This window comes from Callorhinus ursinus, unplaced genomic scaffold, assembly GCF_003265705.2.
Source record: "Callorhinus ursinus isolate GAN/ISIS: 27379988/994484 unplaced genomic scaffold, GSC_fseal_2.0 scaffold30, whole genome shotgun sequence".
Taxonomy (NCBI): domain Eukaryota; kingdom Metazoa; phylum Chordata; class Mammalia; order Carnivora; family Otariidae; genus Callorhinus; species Callorhinus ursinus.
The window spans coordinates 686,015-700,460 of NW_027397092.1; the positions used below are offsets into that span (position 1 = coordinate 686,015).

General features: G+C 42.6%; 1 protein-coding gene across 1 annotated transcript in view; it reads left to right on the forward strand.

The window, feature by feature from the left end:
* Nucleotides 1-14,446, forward strand: part of KCNN2 (potassium calcium-activated channel subfamily N member 2) — a 142,845-nt gene that overhangs the window by 56,029 nt on the left and 72,370 nt on the right. The window lies entirely within an intron of this gene.

The following is a 14,446-nucleotide window of genomic DNA, read 5'->3' on the forward strand; positions in this document are numbered from 1 at the left end:
TTTCATATCTTGGCTATTGTAAATAATGCTGCAGTGAACATAGGGGTGCATATATCTTTTCAAATTAGTGTTTTCATGTTCTTCAAATAAAGATCCCGAAGTGGGATAGCTGCATCATATGGTAGATCTATTCTTAATTTTTTGAGGATTCTCCATATCGTTTTCCAGAATGGCTGCACCAATTTACATTCCTGCCAACAGTGCGTGGGGGTTCCCTTTATTCCATGTGCTCCCCAACACTTATTTCTTCTCTTTTTGATGCTAGCCACTCTGATGGTGGGAAGTGATATTTCATTGTGGTTTTGATTAGCAGTCCCCTAATGATTAGTGAGGTTGAACACCTTTTCATGTGCCTGTTGGCCATCTGTTTGTCTTATTTGGAAAAATGTCTACAGATCCTCTGCCCACTTTTTAATCGTTTTTTTTTTAATTATTGAGTTGTAGGAGTTCTTCATCTATTTTGGATATTAATCTTTTCTTGGATATGTGATTTATAAGTATCTTGTCCTGTTCAGTAGGATGCCTTTTCATCTTAATGATAGTTTCCTCGCTTTTTAGGGAGGAAAGCTTTTTAGTTTAATGCAGTCCCATTTGTTTATTATTGCTTTTATCTCCCTTGTTTTTGGAGTCAGATCCACAAACACATCACTAAGACAGATGTCAAGCGACGTACTGCCTGTGTTTTCTAGGAATTTAATGTTATCCGGTCTTACATTTAAGTCTTTAGTCCATTTTGAGTTAATTTTTGTATATGGTATAAGGTAGTGGTCCATTTTCATTTTTTTGCATGTGGCTGTCCAGTTCTCCCAGTACCATTTATTGAATACACTCTCCTTTCTCTCTTGTATGTTCTTGGCTCCTTTGTCATAAATTAATTGTTCATATATGTGTAGGTTTATTTCTGGGCTCCCAATTCTGTTTCATTGATCTTTATGTCTGTTTTATGCCAAAACCTCACTGTTTTGATTACTGTATCTGTAGTGTAGTTTGAGATCAGGAAGCTTGATACCTTAGGCTTTGCTCTTCTTTCTCAAGATTGCTTTGGCTATTTGGGATTTTTTTGTGGTCCCATACAAATTTTAGAATTATTTGTTTCAGTTCTCTAAAAAATGCCATTGGAACTTTCCTAGGGATTGCATTGACTCTGTAGACTGCTTTGGGTAGTATAGACGTTTTCACAATATTGATTCTTCCAGTTCATGAGCATGGTATGCCTTTCCATTTATTTGTGTCTTCAGTTTCTTTCATCAGTGCCTTAAAGTTTTCAGTGTACAGGTCTTTCATCTCTGTGCCTAAATTTATTCCTCAGTATTTTATTCTTTTTGATGTGTTTGTAAATGGGACTGCTTTCTTTCTTTTTCTAATGGTGTATTATTAGTGTACAGAAATGCCACAGATTTCTGTTTATTGACTTTATGTCCTGCAACTTTTACTGAATTCATTTATTCCAACATTTTTCTGGTGGAGACTTAAGGGTTTGTGTATATACTGTCCTGTCATCTGCAAATGGTGGTAGCTTTACTTCTTTCTTTCCAATTTCATGCCTTTTATTTCTTTTTCTTACCTTATTGCTGTGGCTACTTGCTGAATTTTTGAAGACTGCAGGCACATTGATCTTGGAAATCTGAAACCTTCAGAATATGCTAGACCGACGGGCAGAAGGCCTCACAGAAACATGGCAGGCATGCTACAGCACTGCTTGAAACTTTTTCAATGTTCAGCCTGGAAGTATTTTTTATTTACTCTGTTGGAGCACATAGACTTCTGACAGGGTTGCTCAGTCTTTTATCTTGTGTTTTGCTTGGTGAGCTTTCAGCATCTGTGTGTTACAGTCACTGACTGGGATTTGCAAAGGGAGGGCAGAGGGAATCCCATCCTGAGGCGACATTAGGGCTAGAGCTCCACAGCACAGAGAAACATGCAGATGATATGAGTGCGCCTAAAGCAGCATTCCATCTTTTCCTTCTCAAAACCTACTGTTCTAATCACTGCAGTTGTCCCCCTGCCACTCAACTTAGGTCCCACAGTGTGTTTAAAGTCATGGGTACTTCCTGAAAGTCTCGTTAACAGTAATATGTAACCTAGCATTGCTCCTGTTGGAAATGCACACGGCAAGTGCTGCTCAATATGGTCTGAAGAACTTCTGAGAATCCCAGTGACAGCCTTCTGAAAAAGAGCATCATGAGGTTCAAACCACCAGGTTTAACTTCCTCCTACAGTTATCCACAGCAGTGTAGGGGTCCAAGTAGGCTATTTGAAAGATAACATAAGATTTGTTTTTTCATGGCCCTTTATCCAGTTTTACTTTTTATTAAGGATTTTATCTGGCTTAGTCTTTGTCTTAATTTGTGTTTCTTATTGACCAGTTTTTGTGGGGACAAATATCAGGAAGAATTGAGGAAATGAAAATATTCCAAGCTGTTTAAAGCAAGGATTTGCAAACTATGGATGGCCCATGAGCTAAATTTGGCCCGCTTCTTGTTTTTTGGACATCGCATGAGCTAAGAACAGGTTTTACCCTTTTAAATCATTTTGCAGAAGGGGAGAATATGTGACAGAGACCATATGTGGCCTGCAAAGTCTAAAATATTTACCATGCAGACCCCAAACATAAAGTATCATTTTTGTCAGATTTGTCTTAAGCACAATATGATACTTAATATAAATTACAAACAATTCTAATTTACTTTCAGGTTCAGACAGTGAATTTGTATTTGTCGCAGCTTAGATGAGTTTTTTTTTTTAATTGTCATTATAACATATTCAGTGATTAAATATAAAGTACTTGGGTGACCAAGGAGCAAACATTGACATTGGCTCAAGTGACAGGTATGAGTGTCATATGGATGTTAATGACTGACCTAAGCTATATGGAGTAGTTCTAGCTAGAGCCCAGTAGAATTCACTTTTTTTATATATCCTAAACAAGAACTACCTGCTCTGTCTACCTAAAGCCGGACAACAGCAAGATATGGAAGGAGGGCTCTCATCTATTGGAGGATCCTGGGTTCTGCTCTCACTGACCTTGGGTAACATCAGTAGGAATACTGAGTCACTAAGAAATCTAATCTAGAGGCTGTGGAGGAGCAAATCATGGGATGGATTTAGAACCAAAGATTCCAAAATGCAGTCACTGAACTTTGGCAGAATGACTTTCTTTTGACAAGGAAAATCATCTAAAGTCTTCTTGCAGAGTTGTTCTCCACAACGTGTATGCTGAGCGGCGAGTAAAGCAGTGACTCCATGCTGCTCAAGGTGAAATAGCCTTTATATCTGTTATGTAATGGAGTATCATCATAAAATACCACGATTGTCTTGGTCCTATGGTCCTCTGCTTCCAAATTCAGTACTGTTCCTATCAAGTCAGTTTATGTTACCTAACTTTGGGGAATTGACCAGCAAGACATTAAAATAATTCCCATTTGATTTTCTTACACGCATCTCTCCTAAGACCTTTCATGAGGTTTACTTGCTATGTTTCTTTGGCATTACTGCCTTTCCGTCAACATAATGCTCATTCTTCAGAAGAGTAGAAAGGAAGAAGCTATAATTCGGCAAAGGTACCAGATATCTGGAACAATGTCATGATTTTGGCAACATTTTGTATTAAAGTGTTCACACAACATGTTTTATAGGCGATCGAGAACTTCAGTGGTGTTGCTGGCTGGTAAGACTTTCATATGATTGTCTACATCACCACTCCCCCTCCTCCCTTTCTCATTCCATCTGATCCTTCATACCACCTGTAGATTCATCTCCTTTTGGCTGAGGCTGCTCTGGCCTGGAGGACTGTTGTTTCATTGTAGTTTTCAAGAGAGGTAGAAAGGATGTTCCCCTTTCCTTCCCGGATGTTTTGGATGGACACACACATTTTTCAGACTTAAGACAGGTGGGATGTGACTAAAAATTGCATCACGTGTCTTTCCCAAAACAAGTTCATTTTTTGAATGCTGAAGATTTCTGTACCTTTCCAGTACAGCCTTAAGTTGTCTTAACCACCTTCCAATCTATTTTGCACATGGCCTTGGATGTTCTTGATTTAAGCATATATTACATTTCCTTTTTATAGATTGTCTTTGTTGGAAAGGAAGAAATCCTGAGTTATGGTTTCTAGTGAACCAACACATTTAGGTGAAACTAAAAAAGAGAAAGAAAGTCAACATGTGGGTTAAGCCTCATTAAGGTAGATTAAGTTTTAAAAGAACGTATCTGTAATTTGCCCACTTTTATTCAAATTAAGGTGCATTTTCTTGGTATGTTCTGCCACGAAGCACTGCCTTAGAACCAACCTTATGTTTCCCAGTTTTTCCTTATCAGTATTTTTTAATTTTTTATTGTTATGTTAATCACCATACATTACATCGTTAGTTTTTGATGTAGTGTTCCATGATTCATTGTTTGTGCCTAACACCCAGTGCTCCACGCAGAATGTGCCCTCCTTAATACCCATCACCAGGCTAACCCACCCTCCCACCCGCCTCCCCTCTAGAACCCTCAGTTTGTTTTTCAGAGTCCATCGGATTTAGTCAATTGTATTCTACTAAAACCATTGTTCTCATCAGTCTTTTCTAAAATGACCACTAGGTGCAAAGGGAAAATATGACTCCATCAAAAAAAGAGCTTGAGCTGCTCTGGGTGGCACCTCCATGTTAAGGAGATGATTGAGACTGACTTAAGCTTCCAAGAACCTGAAAAAAGCCTATGTGTGTGTGCAGGTCTCTTCAGGACTAGAAGTGGCTGGGCATTCAAAAATGTATATACCTTTATATGTGTTATATATACTTATATAGTATGTAAAATTATGCATAAAATGTATGCTATGTATTTTATATATATATTTTTATACACACACATATATAATATATATATTAAAATTTTGAGCACCATCTTGTGAATACCCTTTGATTCAGGGCAAGGTTAGTCATCACGGCCACAGTGGTGATGAGGCCAAGCCCATGAGTCTGACCTGTTTAAACCTACGGTTGACTTTGGAAACAGCCATAGGCTGTTCTCTCTGAGCAGACATGGGCCTGTAGGACAGACCATCGTTAGAGACTCCTAGTTTACCAGCACAAATCTGGCCGGAAGTGCTCAGAAAAGCAAGTTCTACCAATGTCAGTTGGCCTTTCGCCAGGCAAATGATCAGCACTTTTATGCTCATTAGTGTCCCTACTTTTATGAGCCTTGGGGCTGGTCATTATTGATTGGGCAGATACTGTCTTAGGAGGTGAAAGTCATCAGTCATCTACTGTGGCAAATAAAGTTGCAGCAGAGAAGTACACGAGTCCCCGGGACCCAGCACATGCGCGAGCAAAACACTGGTGTTCAGTAAGTTTATTACCTGCCAGTTGAGAGTCCCCTGAAGCAAAGCAACTGGCTACCTCACCCCATTTTCAAGGAGTACTATGTAACTGATTCATGCCCGACTCCTGCAGGGGAGGGCTAGTGGCTTCGATTTTCTCCGTGCATAGCACCAAGCATAAAACCTGGAACAAAGCCAGCAATCAATCAATAGTTGTCCGATAAGAGAATGAGTAGTTAATTCTGGAGGTTTTGCTAATTTTTAAGGTCCTTTCCCCCAAGTCCTCAGATCGCATTAGATTGGAATTCAGCTTCCCACCCACTCTTCCCTGCTTTTGTCCCCACCCGCCCCCAACAAAGGAAAAAAGAAACCCAACAAACGAAGCATACGAGTTTAAATAAGAAGACTAATAAAAATCTCCTCTCTTCAGGGATTTGAAAAGTGTGTTGTACGTTGTTTTCCACTCAGTAAGTTAGAGTTGTCTATATTTATATTAAGATCTATTGCTGAAGGTACTCACTTATTAAGAGGAAAAAAAAGCTACAAATGGGTTCTGGGTCAGGCAACAAGATGAGATAGAAAATTTCTACCCATTATCTCATTTACAAATATTTATATTGGCATTCCTACGTGGTTGTGGGGAGTATAAATATAGAAATGGCATAGTCTTTGCCCTCCAGGAATTTACAATATACAGTCGACCCATGAACAACACAGTCTGAAATATATAGGTTCGCTTATACGTGGATTTTTTTGATAAATATAGTACACTACTATAAATGTATTTTCCTTATGATTTTAGTAACATTCTTTTCCCTAGTTTACTTTACTGTAAGAATATAGTATATAATACATATATAAAATATGTGGTCATTGACCATTACCAGTAAGGCTTCCAATCAACAGTAAGCTATTAACAGCTCAGTTTTGGGGGGAGTCCAAAGTCATCAGTGGATTTTTGACTGCAGAGATGAGGTGGTCAGCACCCCTAAGTACTGAGTGGTTCAAGAGTCAGGTGTGGTAGGGTAAATTTGTAAACAAACTCTATTACTGGAGAAAATAAAGTAAGTACCACAGCTGAGGGACAGTCACATGGATGATTAAATCATAATTTCAAGACTTAGCGGAAGGCTTTCTAGAGAGGAAAACAGTTGATTTGGGGCTTAAAAAGAATTTCAGGAGGGGCCAAAGTGAGGTAGACTAGTACTGTAGGAACGGCATAAATAAGGGGATGGAGAAGGGAAAGTGCAGGGCCTGGGCAGGGGGCAGAGATGCAGCTGTGTCCACAGTGAAGAAATTATGAAGAGCTGCGGGTGGAGATACGCTGTCCAAGAGAACAAGGGGTCTGGACGTCCATCTGTAGATCTGTTCCCAGATGCCTTCTTCATGACATTCACATCCCCTATATTATTTTTTTTATTAAACTTGTATTAAATTGACATTTATTTTTCTTAAATGCTTTCACTTGAAAAGATGCTTACAACCCTCTATTACTTGTTCCAACCCGACCCTGTTACTGTATTTGAATTTGACGCTGTTACTTCACTGCTGCCCTCTGAGTTGTGCCTGTAGGCTTGTTAGGAAGGCAGATCAGCAAACGTATAAGGCTGGATCCTGACCTACTAGCGCTAAAAGGATGCTTTTCCTTAGACCATTTCAGAAGGACCTGGAGAGGATCAAAATGAAAATAAATGCCTTACTGAGATGTACAGTAGTTTGTAATCCAGAGTCTCTGTGCTAGCGAAGTTCATCTTAAATACCTCCTAAAACCATAGCCTGGACCACTGCCTACGCCCTGCACTTTTGGGAATTCTCCAAGAGGCACTGGTGAGGGCCTGAAGGGTTTGAGGTATGTGAGTAACATAAAGGCTGGCCGCCCTTTGGAAGGAGAACCCTGGCCGCACTGTTGAAATGGGCAGCTGGAAACAGGCAAACCAGCGGAGAGGCCAGAGGGGAGGGGGCCAGACTATGGATGGATCTGTTAACCTGAAAAATAAAACTGCCAGTTGTTTTACCAGCACAAATGGGTTTGTTTGAAAACTGCCGAGAATTGCAATCCAGAACCAGCAAGCTAGTGCAGAACAGTAGGCGAATCCATGGGACAAAGGCAGAGCCTCCCTTTTACAGAGAAAAGGGAGAGTTGGGAGCGGTTGTTGTAAACAGAAAGTCCATTGGGTTAAACTGGGGGTTGGAAGTATGGTGTCTTTTCATTGGCTGGGCTGTGACAGTCTCTCGTTGGCTGGGCTGTTGCTGGGGTGGGGAAGAAAACCTTTCTTCCTCCTGCTGGTGGGAAAATGGTAGCTAAAGCAGTAGGGGGGGGGCTAATGACCAGGAGTGTAGGGTGTGAGAGCTCCTCCTGCTGGCCTCCCGATTCCATTTTAAATGAGGTTTCCTTTTATCAATTTTCCCAGATTTTCCATGGGCCAGGTACTGAGGGAGTGATGTATGATGTATCTGAAACTCTAAATTGTGTGAATGGTATAGGGACTTACAGAGACACCGAACACAGGAAGAGAGAGTTGAAGAGGGGGCAGTGAAGAGATTTATTTTGAAGATGCCAAAGAGATGTTGAAAGAAGAAAATAAGGTTGTTAAGACAAGCTCAGGTACCACCTTCATCTAAAGAGGTGGGAAGAGGGGAGGGGCGCCTGGGTGGCCCAGTCGTTAAGCGTCTGCCTTCAGCTCAGGTCATGATCCCAGGGTCCTGGGATCGGGCCCCCTGCTCAGCGGGCAGCCTGCGTCTCCCTCTCCCACTCCCCCTGCTTGTGTTCCCTCTCTCGCTGTGTCTCTCTCTGTCAAATAAATAAAATCTTAAAAAAAAAAAAATGGGAAGAGGGGAAAATAGGTTAAGTCCCAAAGAAAGGGAAATTTTTTAAAAAGATTTTTTATTTTTAAAAGTAATCTCTCCACCCATCATGGGGCTCAAACTCACAACCCCAAGATCAAGAGTCACACACTCCACCTACTGGGCCAGCCAGGTGCCCTCAGAGAAAGGGAAATTAAGGGAACCCTCATCACATGACCTTCAGTCACCATGACACGGGACATTAAAGCTACATCTGGAGAGCAAGCTTGGTGAAGAAATGGCAATAAATTCAATAAATGAAAGATATTACACTCTGTTCTACCCAAGGCCTTGGTGTTATGAATAAGGAGCTTAACCGTCATGATTTTAAATATTAGGAACTCTGCAAAAATCTGAAGATATTGTGACCTCAGATACACACAACTACTAAGGAAATTCAGCTAGGAGCTCATACGCTCTGGTTCTTGCCCGTCCCAAGGATTCCACATTCCGAATTCTGCAAGACCTATGCCAACAATCCTAAAATGCGCACATCTCTGTGTCTGGAGTCACGGGATTTTGGAAGATGGGAGGGACTGTCAAGGTTACCTTGTTCCAACTATTAATTTAATTCTTGAATCCTGTCAACCATGCAAAGGGTCATTCAAGCCATACTCGGAACCTTAAAGGATGCCTTTACCAACTCCTGAAAAAGCCTACTCTGTCCTTGGACCAATTCTTGCTATCTTTAAATACACTAAAAGTCTTTCAGTGTCTTTACTGGCCAACTAAACCTGAGTTTCTGGGTGACACGGCCCCCTCCCCTGGGCTAACCGTCACTTGAACCAGAAGTGAGGATCGTTGGCAGCTTGGTTAGTGGTTCCAGAGTTTTCCTCGATACAAAAGTGGGGTTGCTTCTGTTTGACAATGCCTGGAGTAGTTCAGTGAAATATTTACAGTGAAAGACCATCTGAATACAGATTTTAAGATGCGCTGTGCCTCTCTCTTGGGAGATCCTAAAGCATTTTCATCTCAAACCTACCTAAGCACCTCTCCTCACCATCTCCCTGGGATTATACTATGGTGGCCGTTTGTGTCCGACCACAGACCACAGGCTCTCGAAAGCAGAGGCCTTTCTCTTTCCTGCATTCCTTCATGTATCCATCTGTCAACCACATATCTAGGCTGCCTGCGCCATGCTAGGCTGTACTCCAGGTCCTAGCTCAGAATGATGACAGGTGCCATTGTACGGACTCCTCCGTAGATGAGTCAGTGCGCCTAGCCCAGGGCTGGGCACACGTAACCACTCCAGAAATAGCTGACAAGCCAGGGGAAGTGTGTTGGGGGTTGATACACCATTTTGCTGCTGGTTGGATGGGTGAGACACGATGCTACAGCCCTAGCTCAGATCTCAAACCTCAGAGAGGTGAAGGACTTGACAGGCACTCAAAAGCAAACAAAATCAGGTGCCTGTACCTGGCCCCCTGGTACAGGGGAACGTCAGAATGCCACAGGGTTGAGGAGGTGGGTAGAAGGCAGGGCGAAAGCAGCCCGTGCTGACTGCCTCACTCCCTCCTGCACCCTCCCCGAGACCCAGCAGCCCTTCTAGCGTGAGCTTTTTATCTGCCCAAAAAGCACACGATTTCTGCCGGAGGTGGCCTCTATCCGCAGCGCAGCTGATGTTACAAGAAGGAAAACTCGTGGCAAAACACTGATTTTCAAAAACATTCAAGTGGACGGCTGATCTGGGGGCACATGTGTGACTATGGGCAGGGTTGAACTTGCCCCCTCTTGTGTGGTGGGAACTTGGGGAAAATTGCTACTTACTTGTGTTCCACTCGGTGACCTGTCACAGTGGAGAAGCACTCGTCACCGTCTTTCTGCCCCTGCTGCTTACACTCCAGGGGCAGCTCAGGAAAAGCAAGCTCCAGGGCTTGATTGTATTTTTCCTCTAATGATAGCATCTGCATCCCCCCCGTCCCGCGGGTCACCTTCCTGCTGGGTCCTACCTTCACTCTTCCTTGTCCCCGTAATGATAAATTCTGCCTCCTCGGGGCATTGTGTTGCTTTATTTCACATGGGAAGGAAACGGACTTGCAGCGCTTTGAGAATTGAATCTTTGGTCTACTTGTTTAGCCTCTGCAGAAATCAGCGGAATAGTGTTTGTTTCCTAAAAATAACTGGGAAACAAAGATGTTCGCGTTCTCCTCAGTCAAGAAGAACTAGCCCTGAACTTTGGCTTGCAGGGAAAAAAAGAGAGGGTAACATTCCCTTCTGTTATGCCCATGAAGCGATTGTATCTGACTCTATGTGAGCTGCAGTCTTTTTAGGTTTTGTGATGCCATAACTTCGTTGAAAACTGCAGACATTAAGAGGAGCAGAAAAACGAATAGAGCTTGTTTCATAGACACTTGTAAATATCGAGGAGTCCTTTTCGAGTTAAATTAGCAACATGTTATCAAGTTGGAGCACCAGTGAATATTATGTTTTTGCCTTTCCTTTTTTAAGTTTCCCCAATTAAGAAGGACTTCAGTATTTCTGTAAGAATTTTACCGATCCATACTGCTTATAATACCTAAGTATGCCTGTAGCTGTGTGGAGGGACTCTTTCCTGAGAACTTTGGTAAAATGAGAACCACATAAAAAATGGATCTGATTTATTCATTTGTAAAATGATGGAATTGGACTAATCAGTTCAGTAAGATCTTGCGCTTTGCCTTCTGTGATGACTTGGAGGCTGTTGGTAAGTGCTCTAGAGATGGATCTTTAATACCGTGACCCAAATTTTGCTGATCTGTGTACACTGCGGAGCCCAGTCTAACAATGGGTAATGTAATGCTACATTATGATAAAAATAACAGTTCTCACGTTCTCATTCTCGGGGAGGCTTGATGTAGTTAGTTAAGCCGCTAAGATATTAGCTCCATGAGAGAAAGATCTGGACTATGCCTGGTGTCTCATCATATGTATTACCTCTCTGCTGAACTACTCTGGAACATAGACATCCTTACCCCCTACCTTCTCAATAGGGGAGATATCACTTTAAGGGGGGCAAACATTGGTTCTTGGGGGGGGTGAACAAATTTTAATCTTTATGTATAACATTTAAATATCCATTAAGGACAAAATCGGATCTATAGTATCCTGTGGTATTAAAATATAGGGGTGGTTAGGTTCAAGAAAAAAAGTCTCCTTAGGGGGATGGTAAGGAAAAAAAGGTGAGAAATGCAGATTATCCTAAAGTTATAGCTGGGGAGTCTGAGAAAGTTAAGGTAGCCTGACTTGGGTTACCTGACAGGCAATTTGCATGGCTGGCCCTTGCACCCACCCTGACCGACTTCGAAGACCACTGTACTTTGCAACCTTGTTAGTAGTACAGGCTTTCAGGACTTTGGATTACACACGATGTTGATAAAATGTAGCCAAGTGTTGATGGAGTCACTGGGGAAGCAGGGAGGGTTGGGCTCCAAATGTTGCTAAGCCAACCACTGAATTGTACCTATAATGGTGACTGTGCCTAAATTCACTTTACTTATGATAGCCAGGGGGGATTTAAAAAAAATTTTTTTAAGGAATTCCAGGGATTCTAAAGATAGGACATTATACATGTAAGATCCCGATACTCCCTTCTGGCTTATGTTATTGGCATAGGTGAAATCCACATAGGCAGATCATCTCACACACTGGCTTCTTTCCGGTGATTCATTATTTCTCAGCCCCCGAGACACTTAATGCACCGAATCATTGAATTCTTATCGTTGAATTCCTGTGATCACTGCAGATTCTCTCCTTGTTGCTAGCTAATGACACAGGTGGAGGTGATTTGTAAGCACAGCATTGCAGTCTCAGGTCCCCGATATATATTTAACCAGAATCTCTGGGTGGTGTTTACTGAGAGTGAGGCCCAAAAAGAGCACATCTCCTTGGTGACACTTGGTTGTCCCCAGAGCCTCACCACGGAGGCATTTTCCACTCCAGTCACATAAGGACACTCCTCCACAACACCTTTGATGTTCCTGACTTCTAATGCTCCGAGTGAAGCAAAGATTAGCAAGGGAATCACAGTTGGACTTAGCCTAATGAATGTAATGATTCAGCACAGGACATTTCTAGGATGTGAAAAGAAAAAAAAAAAAAAGGGAGGGAAGTGTCCCTGAAATGGAATGGATTTAAAGTTTCAGAGCCCAGCCGGCAGGTCTTCAGAGAAGTGGCAAGGGGAAAACATGCTTGCATTGCAGCAGGAATGTTTGAGGTTAAGTTTGTGTAAGGAAGAGCATCTTGGCCGTTGGAGACATCCGACCTTGGAATAATTTATCAAGGGAAGTAAGGACCTGGCCTTCTCGAAGGCTCTTTAAATATAGGATTGCTTTCTTATCTGTCTGGAGCGAAGGGAGGATAAGTCGGCTTTGGGAGTAATGTAGCTCCCCCTTATCCGAGGTTTCAGTTACCTGCGGTCAACTGAGGTCCAGCGGCTGACGATCCTCCCTCTTGACATGTTGTCAGAAGGTTAATGGTTGCTGAATGCTCCGTCACAACACCTGTGTGGTTCCCGTACTTCACCTCCTCACACAGACCTTTTATTATGTCACATCATCCCAAGAAGAAGAAAAAGGTGGGCACAGCAAAGCAAGATATTTTGAGAGGCCACATTCACATAACTGAATACAGTATATTATCATAATCCTTCTATTATTCATTTTTGTTGATCTCTTACTGTGCCTGATTTATAAATTAAACTTTATCATAGGTATGTGTGCATAGGAAACAATGTAGCTTGTATAGGGTTCATACCATCTGAGGTTTCAGGCATCCCCTGGGGGTCTTGGAAGGTATCCCCTGCAATTAAGGGGGGGCTACTCTAAACACAACCTTCGTTCTAGGGAGTCTCATTTTTCTTTTTTTTTTTTTTTTAGATTTTATTTGTTTTTGCGAGAGAGAGAGAGAGAGAGAGAGAGAGAGAGAGAGAAAATGAGCATGAGCAAGGGAGTAAGGGCAGAGGGAGAAGCAGACTCCCTGCTGAGCAGGGAGCCTGATGCGGGGCTCGACCCCAGGACCCTGGGATCTTGACCTTGGCTGAAGACAGCTGCTTAACCAACTGAGCCACTCAGGCGCCCAGTGATTTTTTTTTTTCAAAGCAACTTTTATATATTGACTTGAAGCAAAGCAGCACAGACCCGGAAGCTTGACTCCCCCCTCTACTGACTGTGAGATCTTGTGGAACTTACCTGAACTTTTGTGTGCCTCTGTTTACTCATCTGTAAAGCAGGGGTAAAATAGCACCTATCTATAGGTATGTAGGTGTTGTGAGGCTTTAATAAGTTAGTATTTTTAAAAACATATTTATTTAAAGATTTATTTATTTTATTTGAGAGAGACAGACAGACAGAGCACAAGTAGGGGGAGGGGCAGAGGGAGAGGCAGAGGGAGAATCCCAAGCTGACTCCACGCTGAGCGCAAAGCAGGATGCAGGGCTTGATCCCAGGACCCTGAGATGGTGATCTGAGCTAAAGTCACACACTTAACCAACTGAGCCACCCAGGCGCCCCAAGGAGTTAATATTTAATATACCACGTAAAGGTTATTTAAGACTTAATATGTAAAGGCTTTATGTCATCTTTATTTAACACCTGAAAAAGACTCTTTGCAGTTGTATGCATACATCACTCTCTCACAGCCCCAAGCACATTATTTCAATAAACTTTTGCATGCTTTTCAAGCATTTCCTGTTTAGAAATTCAGGTGTTTGCAGAGTGTGTTTGAATTGTCGAGAGAACCCCGAAGAAACAAAACCCGTCCCCTTCTCCGCCCCATTTGATGCTTTTGGCATCTTAACAGCTGTGGGTCGGATGGTGTGGGTAGTGTTACATTCGGTAACCTAGACGGGCTGCCTCTGAGGACGCTGCTTTTCAGAAAGCTTTCTCAGGTGCTGGCTGTTTTCACCCTGTCCTTGAGCTTCTTGTCTCTGGTCTCTGTCTTCTCTCCCACTCTATCCTCCACCCCCCACAGTGGCACCACCCTAATTTAGTGCCTCTCACCCTTCCCCATGCAGTGCAGAGAAGTCACCTGGAGATATTGTTAAAATGCAGTTTAGGTTCACTGGGTCTGGCACGGGGCCTGAGCCTCCGCTTGTCTCACAGGCTCCCAGGTGATACCAATGCTTCTGGTCCAAGGGCCACAATTCAAGCCCTAAGGCTCTTGGCTGTCAAAAGCATCCCGCATGCAAATCCTGTTGGCTCTCCCTTCAAAACTGTCTCCTGCATCCTTCTGCTTCCAGCATCTCCCCAGCTACAACTGTCCGCCATGTCACCCCCATTTCTCATTTTTAAGGGAAAACGGGTCATAAGGAATTACTCCCGTGAT